The sequence below is a fragment of the Balaenoptera acutorostrata genome, chromosome X, assembly GCF_949987535.1.
Source record: "Balaenoptera acutorostrata chromosome X, mBalAcu1.1, whole genome shotgun sequence".
Taxonomy (NCBI): domain Eukaryota; kingdom Metazoa; phylum Chordata; class Mammalia; order Artiodactyla; family Balaenopteridae; genus Balaenoptera; species Balaenoptera acutorostrata.
Window position 1 is genome coordinate 89,615,491 of NC_080085.1, and position 18,758 is coordinate 89,634,248.

At 42.6% G+C, this 18,758-nt stretch overlaps 1 pseudogene; it reads right to left on the minus strand.

Moving 5' to 3' along the window:
- Positions 1–1,067: 1,067 nt before the first annotated feature.
- LOC103009453 (nuclear RNA export factor 2-like) lies at positions 1,068–5,878 on the minus strand (annotated as a pseudogene).
- Between the last annotated feature and the right edge of the window lie 12,880 nt (positions 5,879–18,758).

Sequence of the window (18,758 nt, forward strand, 5' to 3'; positions counted from 1 at the left end):
GGATTATTCACAGGTGTTCTAACACACAAATGAGTGCATGTAAAATGGCGAAATTGTAGTAAGCTCAGTGGACTGTACCAATGTCCATTTCTTAGTTTCGATACTGTACTAAAGTAATACAAGGTGTTATTATTAGGAGAAGGTGAGTGATGGGTATACATGACCTCTCTACACATTTTTTTGCAACTTTTGGTAAATCAATAATTATTTCAAAGTAAATAAGTTAAAAAAACAACATAGGAGTTGTGGGGAAAATAGTGTTAGTTACACAACCTAAGAACCTAATAAAAATGTTAGCACTGTTTTAGACCTGTTAAATGATTAAGAATACCATAATTATTAGAGTAAATATGGTACTTTACTTGCTAAATACGTTCTATTTGTTTATAGAAGTGAACATCAGAACGGTCACAACTTGTGAGTACTGAAGTGGTGGAGAGAAGGTTATCAGGAGGCAAAGCTTGGATTTTAGGGTAGTCCAGGAATGGAGTCCTTACTCTGTAATTTTCAAGCACTGTATAGGTCGGCTATAAATGCTAGAGACTGCCAGGGATGATGTGGGAGATGGGACCTTTTGGTCCTGGCCCCACTAACTCATGGTTGGGTCAGGGGAAGAGCAATCCAAGACACACAACATACAATGTGCAATGTTACTCTTTAATATAAAGATAAACAAGGATCATGCGTGGGAAAAATACAGAACAACTGGCAGGCCTACACGGTAAACTTTGGTTTCCTGATTAGCTGGACTGCAAGCTTAGTCATGGATATGGCTTCAGTTAAGAGAAGAGAGGTAACAAATATGAGGAGGATGAAAATGACATCTAAAGGCTCATTTGCAGAGTTTTGTTCTCAAGATCCCAGGTCAGTGGATGAGGGTCTCATCTCAAAATTCATCTGGAATCTTGCCCTTGGGCTGAAGAAAGTAAAGAGAAAGAATTGGGATGTCAGCAGAGCCAGCAGCCATTGAGTTTCAACCCCAGGGCACCTGACTTCTGTCCGCCTTCACCTTCCTGAAACCCTAGAGGTCTATTTCTTCTTATCTCTGAATTCTCAGAATTGACTTTTTAATGAGTAAAGAATTTTTTAGTTCTGGTATAGTCTAGTCATCGTACTGCAAGCACCTGTAGTGGGGGAGGATAGATGACCTCCCTTAGGACCAAACTGGAGACACTTGACCACACAACGTCACAGCTAAATCTATGCTACAACAGCACGCCTTCAAGTTTACCAACATGTATGTACCAGAATGAGCAGATGCCACAGCATGTAATGCTGAAAAAGAAGCGAAAAGGTAAATGCCTATCAATAATAGCTTATGGCTTCCTGGAATTCAATTGTTTAATATATTGATCTTAGAAAGAATAATGTAGCTTCACATATACTGAGAGGAAATGCTGGTACTAATAATAAAAGAAGTTTCAAAACAGTATATAAGATAGGAAACCTGTATTTTATAATACATGGAAAGGTATTAGTATGAAATTAGGGAATTTCTCACAACTAAACGTTTGTAAGAAAAAAATAGATGTAAAATAATTACCTTCAAGTTCCCATTAATCACTCCTCTACTCCTCCCAGCTCCCTCCTATGCCCACGCAAACCCAGCACTCACTTCTGAGACCACTAGAGGTTCACCTCAGGTGGGGTGGAGGACGCCTGCATGATGTCCTGCTGCTCCTGGGAGAGGGTGTGCATGGAGCTGGAGGTGGGCGTAGGCACTGGGATGGAGAACACACTCTGGGTCTCACTGGGGCTGGCATCCCTCACAAACAGCTCGTCATTCACGATGCACAGACTGAAGGAAAAATGGGCCCTCAGACTACGCCTGGATGGACACCCACACCCCCAATATTGACTCTGCTCCCACTGGCACTCAGCAACCAGATTCCTCCCATGCCCCTCCTGTGTCTGTCTCCCAGGTTCCTTCACTGGTACCTCTGCCCCTCCCCACAGAGCCCACCTTTGGAGAGACTGTCTACCACCTTCACTTGATTCATAGGTTTATCCCCAACCCACGGGCAATTTCGCATTTACCCTTTACCACAGCCCCAGGGGTGTACGCTCTGATCCCCATTCTCAGAAGAAGAAACTGAGTCACAGAGAGGTTATGTGAGTTGACCAAGGTCACACAGCGAGTGAGTGTTGGGTCAAGGAGAGAACGCATAGGCCAACTCCAGAGCCCATGCTCTTCTTAACCACTAGGCTAGACTGCTCCTGGGATCTCCCTGCTGGCTTTCCACAATACCGAGTTAACCTAAGGTCTGCGCCACCACATTCCCACGCCCCTGAGCGCAGGTGGGGATGGGCATTCCTGCCCACAACAGGGCTCTCACCTGGAGTAGCTGGCAGGGGTAGCGATGAAGGTCCGGGTGAAGGCACGCACACAGTCCTGAGAACTTCCTTCCACTTCAACAGCAAACAAACAACAGTACCCCTTAGAGCCGCACGTGCTGTTCACGCTCACACGGCGGTCCCCAGTCAGGCTGTGACTGGACACTCATGCTGAGAGGGCAGTTGTTCACGGGGGCCAGGGTGTCGGGAATCGGGAGGGCAACTATAGGAGCAGTCTGCGCCCAGTGACAGGGCCCCTGACCACCACTACACAAGTTCACGGGATGCGTTTTTCACAGCCGCCCAAGAGGTGGATACTACTACCCCATTTTGCAAATGAGGAAACTGAGAGGTTAAGTAACGGCCCAAGTTCTCAGAGTGAGTATCTGGGATGAGAGCCACCAAACTCCACAGCCTGTGTCCCCAACGCCCAGGGTGTGCAGGGCAGACAGGCATGGACACAGCTCAGACCTGGATTGTCTGTGGGAAGCCTGAGGGCTGAAGAACACAGTGGGGAAGGGAAGGGGAGGGGAGGGGAGGGGAAGGGAAGGGAAGGGGTCAGGGAAGCTGGGTGGTTCTGGGAGTGAGCCTGGCCAGGGGGAGGCAGCAGTGGGGCATCTGGGGTGGGGATCTACACACACTCACCTTCCTTGAACACCCCGCTGACGGAGAAGCAGAGCATCGTTTCCTGAAAGGGAAGAGCCCAGGCGCCCAGTCACCACCTGCACCTCCTACCCACCTGCGGCTTCCTGGGCCCGCCCGAGGGAGGAAGCAGGCGCTCACCGTCTGGGACCACGTGTCCACCACGAAGGAGCTTAAGTCATGCTGAGTCTTGGGCAACACACAGAGGGTGTGCACAATGACACGATTTGTGTGCTTCAGCAGCTGGACCCGCAGGTCTGTGAGGGGAGGGGAAGCGAGCGAAGGTCAGGGGCTGCCATGCCCTGGGCCCTATGATTGACCCCTTCACCGCCCTTTCCCACCCAGTCTTCCCATCACACACTCACGGGGGTCCGTGAGCTTCTTCATATTCCGGCTGTCCTTGAAGTACTCGCACAAGCTGCTTCTAGGAGACAAAGAGCAACAGTGGGTGGTGGGTGTTTGCAGGAGCTGGCCTGTGTCTGCTGGGGAGGCACACGGCCCAGGAGCAGAGCCTGTGCTGTGATACTCACGGGGCTGGGTCCTCGGGGTGGAAGGGAATGGTCAGGGAGAAGTAGGCCCTGTGGTGATAAGCACTGAGGAGACCATATCGGTCTCCAGAGTCACAGATCCAGTAACACCTGTGGGAGAGCATTGAGGACAGGCTGTCTGTATGATTTGAGCCCCAAATATGACATGAAAGTCTCTGTGAGCAGACCTGTGCTTGGGTGGCCTGGCCCAATCTCAACCCTCTCTATTCCTCATGGTTGCAAGGGTACTTACTGCTGCAGGAATTAAAGGATCATACTCTTCAGTGTCTCAAATCCTTTATAGCTTTCCTCGAATCAAAAGGCATTTGAGAGTAAGCAGTGGGTAAAGCCTCCCCGCAACACCCCAAATGTTGTTTGATCCTCTTCCTCACCTTGCAGGGCTTTATTACGCAGGGAGTGTCAACATCAATGATAACTGGTGACGGTAACTCTTGGCCATCCTGGAGAAGGGAAGAGGAAGTCAGGAGTGGAGACCAGGGGAGTGGCCCTGGATGATCGGGGAAAAGGATGGGCCCAGGAGGGTGAGGGTCAGAGGTCAGGTGTGAAAAGGCCCTGGAGATTCCATGGGAAAGCTTACAGTGGATGTCTTCATCATGAGGTCCTGGAAGTCTCTAGTGTTATATTCAACTTGTGTGTGTGCATGTGTGTATTTATGGGTATTTTTCCAGCAAGTCTATCCATGTCATTTTCAGGAGTCCATGCCCCCCAAAATGGTTAAGGTTCTGATGCTAATATGTGATCTAGGCAAGACCCAAAGGGCTTGAGGGCAGGGGCAGAGATCACCGACATTCGTAAGAGACAATGATTTATGTAGGCACGTACCAGCCGTAATAACTTTGGGAAATATTCTCTGATGGCCCTGTCCAAAACCAAAAATAGAGAAGAGGTGGTTGATAGTTCAAGGTTGCAATGCTTCCTTTGAGTTAAAACAGTAATACCCTAAACAGAGATCAGTGTGTTCTGGCCCATCCAGCAGCACCCTTTGCCCACCTCTGCTTCTGATTTTAAGGGTTTTCGGTCCACTTCCCTGTTGAGCACTGAGCATCTGTCATCTTACTGTCTGAAAGGCACTGTCTCCTCATCTCTCTCAATACCTTCACTTTAATATTCCTTCCCTCCCTCCCTTCCTCTCCTTCGCCTGGGTAGCTCCCACCCAGACTACTCGAACTCCCTTCTCCAGTGCCACAGGAAGCAGCATTTCAAACCCATGCTGCAGGGCTTCCTTCCCTTCCCTTCCTTCCTCCAGGGCCCCACTGAAGGTTGTGGAGAGAAGAGGGAATGGAGTGGGAGCCCAGTGCTCTGCTACCTCACTGGGGGTCCAGCACTCTGCCAAGACCTGGACACCTCAGAGGGATGGTCCAGGATGCTGGGGCAGGGAGTTGAGTGAGGCGGGGCTCAGGGAGGGAGATGGAGGGGGATGAAAACAGAAAGGGAGTGAAGGTAGGAGGGGAGAGATGAGAGAGGCATAAGAGCCTAGAGACAAGGGAGAGAGAGAAAACAAAGGGAAGGGAAAGAAGCTCTACTGTGGTGGGGTTCAGGAAGAAGAGAAAAGAAAGGGGAAATGGCACCCCTGCTGCAGCCCTTTCCATCACCTGCCCTGGAATGGCCCAGGCACCCCAGGCAGGAATGGAAAATATGCACATGTCGGGTTGGGGGCCCATTGGATGCTGGTTGAAACTTTGTCAACTTTATGACACAGAGAGGAGAGCATAGGGACTGTGGTCCTCCCAGAGGACCAGGTCAGCTGCTGCCTGCAAGCAGGCACTGTCATGGGTAGCTCAGGTTCCTACAGGCAACTGAGAATACGTCTGACCTTATGTTGGTTGACTTATCAGGGAAGGTGGTGCATGGTGTGTTTCTGTCTACACACATCCTTTCTGGCTCCATCCACTGGCCCTTGTCCATCTTCCCTGCAGACTTCACCTGTAATTATGGGGAGGAACCACATGGACCAGAGAAAAAGAGCCAGGATGGCCCTGCACCCCTAGTCTCTTCCTTTCCTTACAAATCCATTTCCCTTCCTCTGTCACCACCCCATTAGCATTCCCACCTTCCCTTCAAAGATGGAACTGGGTACCACACCTCACCTCAGTGTTGGAGAAGTTCAAGTTCTTGGTGTTGGAAGCATTCTGCATAGTGTTGGATAGGCCATGCAGCTGGTAGGGTTTCTTATTGCTCAGGTCCAAGGGCAAAAGCTATGATGAGGAAAGAGAGTGAGGATGCCAGCAGGGGATACCTGAGACCAATCAGCCTCTTCTACCTAATCTCTCCCACCATCACCACCAGCCCCAGCATTGGGCCTACGTCCTCACCTTGGGCATATTCCCTGGATGGATCTTCAGGGAGACGGCCATGCCATTTCTAGGGTTTCATGCCATTCCAATATCACGGGTCATCAAGTCTCCAGGAAGCCAGGAGGAGGGAAACAGAAGCTGAGAGCCTCCTGGATGGTACAGCTCTAGCACCAACCCCTCCTCAAGTTACTATCCTGAGCATCCTTCCCAGACAGACCCCTCTGCCCTCACCTGCCCTACAATTATTGCTGTAGCCATACCAGGGTCAAAGTGGAGCCTCTGGATGTCAAGAGATTGCTGGGAAGCATCATATTGTCTGTTCACAGTCAGCTGCAGAGTTAGGGATGGGGTTCAGTGGCTCTGAGTCTGAGGTGGTGATTGGGGGCAATAGGTGGCAATCCCAAAAGAAAGGGGGAAAGATTTAACAGGGATATGTTTAATTGGAGCCCTGGAGGCAAGGAACATGAAAAGTGGAGAAGCAATATTTGAAGAAATCATGACTGAGAAATTTCCAAAAGGGTCAAAACACATCAAGTTTGTAAAACTATATTAATTAGACAAAAAGTATACTTTAAGGAAAACCATTACTAGAGAAAAAAGGATCAATTCATCAAGAATATATTAATTAAACAATCCTAAATTTGCATGTACCTCTTGATAGAGCCAAAATATGCAAATTGAAAATTGAGGGACTTCCCTGGTGGCACAGTGGTTAAGAATCCGCCTGCCAATGCAGGGGACATGGGTTCGAGCCCTGGTCCAGGAAGATCCCACATGCCACAGAGCAACTAAGCCCGTGCACCACAACTACTGAGCCTGCGCTCTAGAGCCCGCGAGCCACAACTACTGAGCCCACATGCCACAAGTACTAAAGCCTGCGTGCCCTAGAGCCTGTGTGCCACAACTACTGAAGCCCGCGTGCTCTAGGGCCCGCGTGCCACGACTACTGAGCCCGCGTGCTGTGACTACTGAAGCCCGCGTGCCTAGAACCCATGCTCCGCAACAAGAGAAGCCACCACAATGAGAAGCCCGTGCACCGCAACAAAGAGTAGCCCCCGCTCACCACAACTAGAGAAAGCCCATGCACAGCAACAAAGACCCAACTCAGCCTAAATAAATAAATAAATAAAAGAAAATTGATAAAAGCACTGGAGAAATGGACAAATCCACAGACATGTGAGACATTTTAACATAACTCACTGAGTGACAGATAAAACAGGCAGATGAAAATTTGGTTAGATGTAGAAAATTAAACATGAGTAACAAAGTTTACTTAATTGAAATATAACACTGTACATAACAATTAACTACACAAAACTTTCCAGAATAGATTTATATGCTGGGCCATAAAACAAGCCTGGAGAAACCTCTATGGGGATAATATATTATACCCTGAACGGTTGGTGTGAAAATTCAAGGGTAACTGTGGGTTCCCTGCCCCTCCCACTTCTATTATAAATCCAAAGAATATTAGCTTATACTAACCCCACCCCCCACTTAGGGGACCGTCTCCACTCTCCAAGCCCTAGGTCACATGACTCAGGCCTTTTCCCTAACCAGGGGAAAAAATTCACCTCAGCCATGGCCATTTCCATAGGAGGGGAGGTTTTCCATGTGGAATCAGGATGGGTGTGTCAGAGTCTACTTGGCCCATTTCCTCAAGAGAGTGGAAACTAGTCACCCTGGGCCCTCTCCACCCCTTCTCTAAAGGGGGGTCAGCTTGTTGGGGGTCCTGTGGGTTGGGGTCAGGGAGGGAACCCAGAACCCCTTCAGCCCTATGGAGATCTGAGGACAAGGTCTCATGCTGACCAACTCACCCATGAGGTGGCCTGAAGGCAGTGATCTGTCACCACCATCCTCACAGGCTGCTCGTGAAGAGAATCTGTGGGTCTGGAGCTGGAGGTTTGGAGAATATCAAGGAGGGCTGCCAAGGAAGGAGAGAGCAGGGCCCAAACTCTGTCTCAGGGCCACAGAAGATGGAGTCCTAACCGGAAGTCCCTTCCCCAAGGGCATAGAGGAGGAGGCCCCTGGGAGCTAGAGGAGACAACTTCCTGTAATTACTGCCGCTTAAGTTTGCTACCAGCCTAACACCCAGGAAATCATTTCCAACTGAGGCACCCTTGCAGAGGACACCAACTGCAGTTAAGAAGCCAAGGTCCCAAGTACTTGTAGCTATAAACCCAGGGAACTCCAAAGGAATGTGAGCCTGCTGCATTACATTTTCTTCCTTCATGTATTCCTCATGAGAGGACCCTGAATCACCAGGTCCTTGTTCTCTCTGTGGTTGCTGATGCTTACTGAGTTTCAGGGGTTTGTATGAGGTCATTCAGATGCTACAGGGGACAAAAGAGACTGGAACTGAGTTCCATGGATGGGGATGACCCCACCCTGCATAGCTTTAATAAATTCTTGTTGCAATATATGGAGTTTTCTTAAGTTAGGGTAAAGTAATAGAAAGAACAGAAAATAGCCACATGTCAGGAAATAACTCCAGCACATCCCAGAGAGGTCAAACAAAACAGACCTAAAATATATAAAGGAAATTGCAAACAGAGTTTGGTGGACCACCAGAATGAGAGTGGAAGGAAAACGTCATGCCCTTTCCTTAAAAAAAAAAAAAAGAAAAAAAAGTATTCAGTGTAGATAGATGTCCCCTGGTGGTCAGAGCTATAATTGTAGCTCTGAAAGTCTCAGAACAGGAGGCTTTGAAAGGCGCGGGAATGAAGTGGAGACTTGGGTTTCAGTGCATCAGCCAGAACTTTCTGGAATTTTCAATCCCCCCTGGCAGCAATCTCTTTCTGAGCTCCATGCCTTCAGAAAGGAAGCCTAGACCCCGAATGAGCTAAGGAGAAATCTTCATATGAGACTGTGTGAAACTTTGGGGTGAGGGAAGTGTAAGACAGAAACACACACACATACACAGATAAACTGTCATGTCAAGAGTTGTGATCTTTTTTTTTTAATGAAACAGTACAGTGTGAAAATTTTTCTAAAACAATAAATATATGTAAAATTATTGTCAGTTGGTTATTAGTTATTAGATTTCTCTTAATAAAATTTCCTAATTACAAAATATTAAGCAGCTAAAAGTATATTTAGATATCAAATTATATATATTCCATCTATAAGAAGATAGACCTACAGATACCCATTGTAAATACATTAGTACATATTTTCCAGATGTATTTTTCTGTGTATACAGATGTGTTTATCTACCTTTAAGTATTTATAAATATTTTATATATTTGTGTATTTTTTTCAGTTTTGCAACTACTTGAATACTTTTCTGTAAAGTCTATTTTTTAATTATTATAACTCTCCGTATTTTTATTTCATCAGCTAATGTGGTTTGGTGTCTCTCCAGATGTTTATTGGAAATGCATTTTACTTTTCAGGTGATTTTTTTCTGTTGTTGATCTATTATGTCCTTCTCTCTATTGATTAGCAAATTCCTTTATAATCACGTATTAGCACAATATCTATCATATTGATAGCAAATATCTTTAATCATTGAATATAATTTATAAAATTCATGAGGATAGTTTATTGCATGTACCCATATTTCTGCTCTTTCTCTTCTTCTTTATTCCTTCCTGATTCTCCAAGAGTTCTTTCATTATTTCTTTTCTGTTTGAAGAACGTCCCTGTCAACCCAGAATCCTACACCCAGGGAAAATATCCTTTAGGAATGAAGGAGAGAAATCAAGACATTCTCCAGTAAAGGGAAATAATTTGTCACCATCAGATCTACTCTAAAAGAATGGCTAAAGAAGTTCCTTAAACAGAAAACAATGATAAAAGGAGCATTTGAACATCAGGAAGGAAGACAGAGAACAGCAAGCAAATGTGTAGGTAAACACAATAGGCATTTTTTCTTCTCGAGTTTTCTGAATTATGTTTGATGATTGAAGCAAGAATTATAATACTGTATCATATAATTCTAAATGTATGTAGATGAAGTAACTAAGGCAATTATATTATAAATGGGTTAGGATAAAGGGACATACAGGGAGATGGAATTTCTGTACTTCATTTGAACTAGTAAAATGGTGACTCCAGTAGACTGTGGTAAGTTATGTTTATATAATGTACTACAAAAAGCAACCACACACAAAATCTATACAAAGAGATACACTCAAAAACTCTAAATAAAAATTAAAGTTTTAAAAATTGTTCAAGCCACCTATATAAATTTAGAAAAAATAAAACTGAGAATCAAAAACCAGAGAGAGCAAACAGAAAACAAATAATAAAGTGGCAGACTTAAAATGTAACATATCGATAATTACATTAAATGTAATCTCAAGTAAATGTGAATGGTCTAAATACACCAATTAAAACACAAAGATTGGCATAGTGGATTGAAAAACATGAACCAACTATATGCTGCTTTTAAGAAGTTAACTTCAAATATAATAACAAAGGCAGGTTGAAAGTAAGGGATGAAAAAAGATATATCATGTGAACACTAATCAAAGGAAAGCATAAGTGGCTAAATTAACATCAGATAAAGTTGACTTCAGAGGGGAGAAAATTCTGAGACATAAAGGGATATTGCATAATGATAAGAGGCTAAATCTACCAAAAGACATAGCCATCCTAAATGTGTGCACACCAAACAACAGATAGACAAAATACGTGAAGCAAAAGCTGATAGAACTGAAAGGAGAAATAGAGAAATCCACAATTAAAGTTGGAGGCCTCAACAACCCTCTCTTGAGAATTGATAGAGTAATGAGACAGAAAATTGGGAAGGATATAGAAGAACTCAACAAAACCAACAACCAACAGGGTCTAATTCAAGTTTATAGAACACTTCACCTAACAACAGCAGAATACAGATTCTTTTCAGGTGCCCATGGAATATTTAACAAGATATATCATAAATCAAACCTCAACAAATTTAAAGAAATTAAAATTATACAGAGTGTGTTTGCTGGCCATAATGGAATCAAACTAGAAATCAATGATAGAAAAAAATAACAGTAAAGTCTCCAAACACTTGAAAACTAAAAAACACACTTCTAAATAACCAGTGGGTCAAAGTTGAAGTCTCAGGGGAAATTTTAAAATTTTAAGCTGAATGAAAATGAAAACTCAACATATCAAAATTTGTGGGCCTCAGCTAAAGCAGCACCGAGAAGGAATTTACAGCACTAAATGCATACGTTAGAAGAAACAAAAATGTCTCAAATCAATAGTCCAAGCTCTCACTTCAAGAATCTAGAAAAAAGAATAGCAAAAGAAACCAAAATCAGAATAAGGAAGAAAATAATAAAGAGCAGAAATTAAAGAAATTGAAGTGAGAAAAATAAAGTGAATGAAACAAACACCTGATTCTTTGAAAAGATGAAATTGACAAACCCCCAGCAAGACTGTTAAAGAAAAAAAAAAGAAAAGACACAAGTTACCAGAATCATGGATAAAAGAAGATGTTACCATAGACCCTACAGCCATTAAAAAAAAAAAAAGATAATCAGAGAATAAATACAAGCAACTCTACACACATCAGTTTGACCACTTAGACAACAGTGACCAATTTTTGGAAAAATACAATCTACAACTCAACCAATGTGAAATAGATAATTTAAATAGCCATCTAACTATTGAGGCAATTTAACTTGTAATTTAACAACTCTCCCAAAAGATCCAGGCCCACATGATAGCACTGAAAAATTCAATGTTTAAAGAAAAATTAACATCAATTCTACAAAATCTCTACCCAGAAAATAAGAGGAGGGAATACTTGCCAATTCATTGTGTGAAGCAAGTAACAATATTAACCTAATACCAAAACCAGACAAAGGAAAGAGAGAAAGAGAGAAAGGAAGGAAGGAAGGAAGGAAGGGAGGGAAGGAAGTCCGTATGTAAAATATCTCACACCATAGATCTTCAGAAATGAGCAAGGAGCAGTATATTTGTGGGAGTGGGCTAATGGAAGGGTTGAGGAAGTGGTGATGAGGCTAATTTTTTCCTTTAATTGATTAGTTTATCAGGCAATTATGAAAGTATCACTGTATATTCCTTAAAAACTTAAATAACAGACAAGCATAAATCATGAAATGTGAAAATGTCTGTAGGTGAGTCTTTAATATAGATACTAAATAAATCTCTTAAACTTTTAATAGGTTGTGGAAAGCTATAATCCAAAGTAGTGTTTAGACTATATTAATTGGCCCTCTTTCAACTGAAATTTAAAAAATACAGTAGCTGATGCCAGTGGCATTAAGAGAACTTCTGGATTGCCTGATATACACAGGAGCTTTTAAAAGCTCTTATTTCCTCACATATCTATTTGTCCCAACTTCATCCTTCCTGGGCTTTTCAGTCTGTCTATTCCTTGTCCTGACTGTTGCTCTTTTTTCCAGGCTGCTGCAGTCAGTACTTTTACCTTTGAATGTTATATTATTTTACTAGGACTTTCATAACAAAATACCACAGACTGGGTGGCTTAAAAAACAGGAATTAATTTTTTCACAGTTCTGGAAGCTAGAAGTCTAAGATCAAGGTGTCAGCAGGCTTGATTTCTCCTGAGGCCTCTCTTCTTGGCCTGCAGATGGCTGCCTCCTCACTCTGTCCTCACATGATCTTTACTCTGTGTGCACATATCTTTGATGTCTCTTTGTGTGTCCAAATTTTCTCTTCTTATAATGACGCCAGTCAGATTGGTTTAGGGCCCATCCTAAATGCCACATTTTAACTTAATCACCTCTTTAAAGAGGCTATTTCCAAATACAGTCACATTCCGAAGCAGGGGTTGTTAGGACTTTGAACATATGAATTTTGAGGTGACACAATTCAGTTCATAACACTCCAACCTCTAGATACCCAAATTTCATGTCCTTATCACATGCAAATTACATTCACCCCTATCTCAACAGACCAAAAGTCTTAACCCATCTCAGCTTCAACTCTAAGTCCCACATCTCATCTAAATATCATCTAAATCAAGTGTAGGGGAGACTCGAGAGATGATTGATCTTGAAGCAAAATTCCTTTTCAGCTGTGAAACTGTGAAACCAGATATGTTATCTGTTTCCAAAATATAATAGTGAGATAGGCATAGGATAGACAGTCCCATTCCAAAAAGAAGAAATTGGAAAGAGGAAAGGGGTCATGGGTCATAAGCAAGTCTGAAACCTAGGCAGAAAATTCCATTAGATTTTAAGGGTCAAGAATAATCCTCTTTGGCTCAATGCTCTGTCCTCCAGGCCCATAGGGATGGAAGCTCTACTTTCTGGGCCCACTGGGGTAGCAGCCCCACTCCTGAGGCCCCAGGCCTGGCTTGCTGAAACCAAGGAGGGGACAGCCCCATCTTTGGGGTCATTTCTACCTTTTCTTGAAAGATAACACATGTTCACAGTTGGATATGTCTGTTGTCCTGGCCTGTAGAATCCCAGAGGTCCAACAGTCTTCCTTCACTTTGTCCCATCTCTGTCTTCTTCAGTTGAAGCTGGCAGTGTTTCTGCTGCCACCTCTCTGTATAACCCCATCTCTATTCCTGGCTTCTGCTGAGATGGCTGATTAGACCATGAGTCATACCCATAATCTCTTTATGGAGTGACTGTCTAATCACATACTTGGTGTTCTCTCCAGAGCATGCTTTCTCATTTTTTGCACTATGGATAGACTGAGAATTGCTCAAATCTTTAAGTTCTGACGCCTTTTTGCTTAATTTCTTCTTCAATTTTTCTCTCTCTCACACATTTTGCTATAAGCAGCAAAGAGACCTGGGCAATGCCATCAACGTTTTGCTTAAAATCTCCTCTGCTAAATATCTAAATTTGTCACTTACAGTTTATACTTTCCACAAAACACTAGAACACAATTTGGCCAAGTTCTTTGCCACTTTGTAACAAGAATCACCTTTCCTTCAGTTTCCTATAACATGTTCCTTTTTTCTTTCTAAGTTCTCATCAGAATCTCCTTTAATATCCACTTTTCTACCAACAGTCTCTTCATGGCAAACTAGACTTTTTCTGACATGCACTTCAAAACTCTTCCAGCCTCTATCCATTCTCAGATACAAAGCCACTTCCACATTTTCAGGCATTTGTTAAAGCAGTACCCCTCTTCTCAGTACCAAAATCCATATTAGGGTTCTCCAGAGAAACAGAACCAACAAGATGTTTATTTATTTTAAGGAATTGAGTCACACAATTGTGGAGGTTTGGTAAGTAAAAATCTGGAAGGAATTCCGTGGTGGTCCAATGGTTAGGACTCCGAGCTTCCACTGCAGGGGCCACGGGTTTGATCCCTGGTCGGGGAACTAAGATCCCACAAGCCAAGTGGCACGGCCAAAAAAAAAAAAAAGAAAAAACAAAGGAAGAGGTCAGTCAGTTCTTCAACTGAATGGATGAGGCCCACCCACATTATGGAGGGTTATGTGCCTTACTCAAAGTTCACTGATTTCAATGTTAAATTCATCCAAATGATGGAAGAAATTTTCACATATTGAGGTATGGGGAAGTCATTCTAGCTTATACATGGTGTAACTTAAACTTTATGCTAACCAGAACAGCCTGTTTTGTGGCCTATTAAACATACATTGTAGGGACTTCCCTGACGGTCCAGTGGTTAAGACTTTGCCTTCCCATGCAGGGGGTACAGCTTCGATCTCTGGTCAGGGAGCTAAGATCCCACATGCCTCATGTCCAAAAAACCAAAAACATAAAACAGAAGCAATATTGTAACAAATTCAATAAAGTCTTTTTAAAAAAATGGTCCATGGACTTCCCTGGTGGTGCAGTGGTTAAGAATCCACCTGCCAGTGTAGGGGACATGGGTTTGATCCCTGGTCCAGGAAGATCTCACATGCCACGGAGCAACTAAGCCCGTGCGCCACAACTACTGAGCCTGTGCTCTAGAGCCCATGAGCCAAAACTACTGAGCCCACGTGCCACAACTACTGTAGCCCGTGCTCCGCAACAAGAGAAGCCACCGCAATGAGAAGCCCGCGCACCACAACAAAGAGTAGCCCCTGCTCACTGCAACTAGAGAAAGCCCACGTGCAGCAACAAAGACCCAATGCAGCCAAAAAAAAAAGTTCACATCAAAAAAATCTTTAAAAAAAAATACATTGTACATCTGCTTTAACCATTAAAGAAAAGGGTGTATTGTCCAGAAGTAAAGAATGTCCATTTGGAAGATAGAGATAAATGCTTCCCTTTCTGGGACATCAATGTTAGTATTCCTTCAATGATAAGGCTCCTTTCCCAGGCACCAATGCCATACTGACTCACTGTGTATGTGCTGATCTGTCTTTTTTGTAATCTTGAAGAAATGTACCTCTGTCATGTTTGATATTCTTTGTTCTGACAAGACATAAAACTGTGCTGAAAACCATGCTTCGCTGAAGCAGTTCCTCAGAGCTATCTGAGAGGCTGTCTCCTGGGCAATAGTCCTCAGTTTGGCTCGAATAAAACTCCCCTCTATTAGTATAGATTGGTTTATTGATTATTTCCATCAACACAGAAAACACCTTCATAGAAACATCCAGAGTAATGTTTGACCAAATGTCTTAGAACCATGGCCCAGCCAAGTTGACCCATAAAATAAACCATCAAGAATGCTGTCAGCAAATGCTGCCTGGGAAGTCACTTCAGCCCTGGGAACTCTCCAAGTCAAAAAAACAAAGGGAAGCCCCTGAGGTGGTCTTTCACAGAGCTGCCATACTAGTCAAAGCATACAACCACTATTCTTTGAGAATAAGGTCTGTACTATTTTCTCTGGCACTTAGCAACCTGCACCAGGAATCTTCATGGCTGCTGCTGATCTGGGGAATGGGGATGGTAAGAGAACTATTTTAAATGCCATAGCTCTCTCTTACTAAAATGTCACAGCTTCTTTCTTCATTAAGATTTCTCCTGGTTGTTGTAAGATTTTGACTAGATTCTAGAGTTCCGTGAAAGTTGAGTCTGACAGTTTTTGCCAGCTTAGTTGCTTTTGTAGATGAACAGGGCCCTGGAGTTTGCTACTGTACCATTTTGAGTGACATCACTCCCCTAAATTAAACCACTTTCATGGACCCCTGAAAGTATCATGGGACCTAGGCATTGTGACTACTGTGCTTAATTGATAAGATGGCCCAGGGCCTGCCCAGAATCTTGGTACCTAGAAACCATTCTGAGCCAGCCCTTCCCCAGGGATAGTGAACTTCCTGGCTCAGGTCAGCTTCAGTGGCCAGAAGAAGGGGGATTCAATTCCCAGCTCTGCCACTAACTCTATGATCTTGGGTAATGGACTTAACTACTCTGAGATTCACTTTCCCTCTTTTTTCCATTTGGTTCTCAGAATTAAAGTAATAACTCAAAGAGATAGCAAATCTGAAAGTGTCTAGCCCAATACTGACTCAAATCTAGTTCCAGTTCCCTCTCTTCACATTCAAATCTTCCATGAGCCGTCTATTTTCTCTCTTGCCATTTTTCCACAGGTGAAATTAGTGACTGGTGCTGGCTAAATAAATTACTCTTTGAAGAATGTTTGCATTCTCATAAAGGACAATCTTCAGCCCATAGGATTTAAACTTTTCTGATGGAATTAAAAGTCTCAATTCTTTTGGGAGAAGTACAGTTTAGGAAGAGGAACCAGTCCCCTTATCTTTGCATATACTTTGGGCGTTGGCATGTGTTTTTGATAAGGGAAGATCTTTGATAGATGATGACATTCCACTCTTGCAGAGGACATGATGCTTGATAAATTAGACACACTATGATGGATATGCAGATATTAACTACCTGCAGGTAGGGAGTTGTGTGATTTGGGGCACATCACGTGAATCCTTACTTTGCTTATCTGTGCACTGAGGATAATGAAGGTGACATGTGAGAATACTTTACAAACTCAAACTTCACCAATGTAAGGCAGTATAATTATTCATTTATATATCCACTGTTATAAAATCTTAGCTGATAGTAAAAAAAATGCCTACCCGCAAAGCAATAGCGTGAAAACGGAGTCAATGCAAGGAGTTCGTGACACGTTTATTCCTTCAGCCTTCTTGAAGGCAGACTTTCCCTATCAAATCTCTCCCAGTACAAAAAATGAAACCACAGAATTTTTAATTACCAGGTCTAATTCCACATATAATTTTTGTGAAATTTATTTGTTTGTTTATATCAGGCTTCATTTCAAAAAAATGTCAAGGCAGCTTACAAAGACAGAGGTTTGATGGTAAAAAAAAAAAATTAAGTGATGAAATTGTAGATAAAGAAAAGTAGAAAAAAAAAGAGTGAAGTTATGAGTGAAAAATGAGGGTTAGGTTGGTATTGAACCCCATATTCAATGCTTCAGAGCACCCTGTAAAACCTAGCCTAATAATCATCCAGCTGTTGAACACTGCCAGTATTCAGTACTTCTTGAGATAACCTAGTTTACTTTTGAACAACTATGACCACTAGAAAGGGCTTTTTCTTAGGATCACCACCATGTAATTTAGCACTTAGTCATGGTCTCCCTAATACTCTCTACTTGATATTCTAATTTAATTAACATTTACTGAGAGTTCAATATGCGTCAGAAATTGTATTGATACGTTATCTCGTTTAATCTTTAAATAACCTTGTAAGGTGAGTTTTTTAAATCTTCATTTTACAGATGAGGAAAAGTAAGGTTTCAGAGGTTGAATGACCTGCTTCTAGTTACCTTAAAGCAAATGAGTGTTAGAATGGTCTTCCAAACATAGGTCTTCTGAATCTGAATCCAATGCCTGCACTACTCCATGTCATTTCCCCATAATGCATATGGGTTTTTTATCCCCCTGTTGCACTATAAACTACCTGGGCACTTGGTAGGTTGCTACCAATTATTGAGTAACAAATATTACACTGAAGTGAATTCAGGGAAAGCCTCAGGAATCACCTCCTGACTTCACTGGATATAAGATACAGAAATATGTAAGGATAGGATTTTCTTCTTTTCTAGGATGGGAGTGAGCCCTGCTCCACCCAACCTCGTAAGGGCTCTGCCAGCTTTGGAAAAGAAAAACATGATGTGGAGTATATACAAGCCAAATTAATGATTACTTTCTTGGTTACTTTATGCCGTATTTCAGGATAAATGAGAGCTCGATACGCCATGGCTCTCACTCTTGCTCTCCCTATAGCTGCCCTGGTATTTATAGATTCATCTATTTTATGGTGGCCGAAAATTTGAGGAACCAAATAAAGCTCTTGCTTGCTTAGATTATTTCTTAAATGAAGGCAAAAGAGTACTGCACACTTCTTGTTTGTCCACCTCTTGCTGGGGGGTGGGTACCAGCTACACTTCCTCTTTCTAACAAATCTCCCTCCTTGTATACATATCAGGTGAGGTAAAATTGACATGCATCTAACCTTTTGAAAAGAAATACAACACAGTTAGATTTTCCTGAAGCATTGTTCTACCCTCAGTGAGACAATTAAAGATTTTATGAATTCTCCCTCCTGTGTCTTGCCACAATATACCTAAAAATTATATAAAAACAAATGGAAGAAAACATAAATGGAGCAAACCTCTAGTGAGGTTATGTTAATAATTTTATTTTGTTTATAGATCTGTGGGGAATCCTTTTCTATCTTTCCAGAATAGGATTTGTCATTGCTACTCCCAAACATCTGTTTTCCAAGTTCCTGTCTTAAATTGAGGTGCAGAGTGAAACTTTACTGACTCCAAGTCTCATGGGTCAATTGTAATGTACTTAAAGTTTTTAATTCTCTTTGGACTTGATTAAAAGGTCCCAAGAAACTTGGGTCTGTAATTAAATTAAGCTTCTTTCAATCTGAAGGCTACCTCTTTCCTTTAATGACATCATGATGCTTCTTTGACTTTCTTGACATCAGTCACTGTGAAATTAGCCTGTCTGCAGCTGGGCTTTGCTTTCCCACTTTCCTGCATCTCAACTCTTATATTTCTCAGACACCTATGACCTATCCCTGGCATTTCAGAGTCTTGTCAAGAGAAC